At 50.0% G+C, this 722-nt stretch overlaps 1 non-coding gene across 1 annotated transcript; it reads right to left on the bottom strand.

The window, feature by feature from the left end:
• Positions 1 to 278: 278 nt before the first annotated feature.
• On the bottom strand, positions 279 to 362 carry TRNAS-GGA (transfer RNA serine (anticodon GGA)). The gene has a single exon. It is a non-coding gene; the product is annotated as a tRNA-Ser (tRNA).
• Positions 363 to 722: the final 360 nt, after the last annotated feature.

Genomic DNA, 722 nt, shown 5'->3' with positions numbered 1-722 from the left:
TATACATCACACCGTAGCGGAACTCAGCACGAGGCTGAGGCCGCTCCCAGGTGCGAGGTACGGAAGGTACGGAGACAAGAAGGTCCAATGGCGACGCACCCTCGATCAACCCTTTACAAACACGTCCTATCGGAGTAAGTAACCCTAACGGGTAAGGTAGCCCGACTTTTCTTTTATGCGAAGCTACTATGCGAAGCAACCGGACATTTGATTTCGATTTGGAACTCATAACCGAACTGTCTCATGCTGTTTCAATAAGCAGCCAGCTCTTGACTCGACGGAGGAGGTGGGATTCGAACCCACGATGCTACGCGCATACACGATTTCCAATCGTGCTCCTTCGGCCACTCGGACACTCCTCCTCACTTGCCAGAGAATGCCGGCCGGCAGCGTGGTCTCATCAAGAAAGCCGTATTTGACCACTTCAACGCCAAAGGCAAAAACACGCTAGCCCGAAACGGGATTGCTGTCCATGAGACGAACAACTAGATTTGGATAAGTTTGGACATTCGTTTAGTACGAACTAGATGAAACAGCGTTGGGCTAGATTGCGGACAGAGTAAGTGTGGCGAGAGAGTTGATTACCTTTGACATGCTGCTGTTCGAGTCTCTTTCATGGCGACGCCTTGCCATTGTTTCCCTCTCGATCGTGGTGGCCTAAATTCGCGAGTCTCCCGCGATTGATTGATTTCTTTCATTTTGCGAGTTGATTGAATTCTTTA

This window comes from Dipteris shenzhenensis, unplaced genomic scaffold, assembly GCF_047967505.1.
Source record: "Dipteris shenzhenensis isolate YYH24624 ecotype China unplaced genomic scaffold, Dip_SZ_1.0 scaf0035, whole genome shotgun sequence".
NCBI lineage: Eukaryota > Viridiplantae > Streptophyta > Polypodiopsida > Gleicheniales > Dipteridaceae > Dipteris > Dipteris shenzhenensis.
This window is presented reverse-complemented; position numbering and strand designations above follow the sequence as displayed.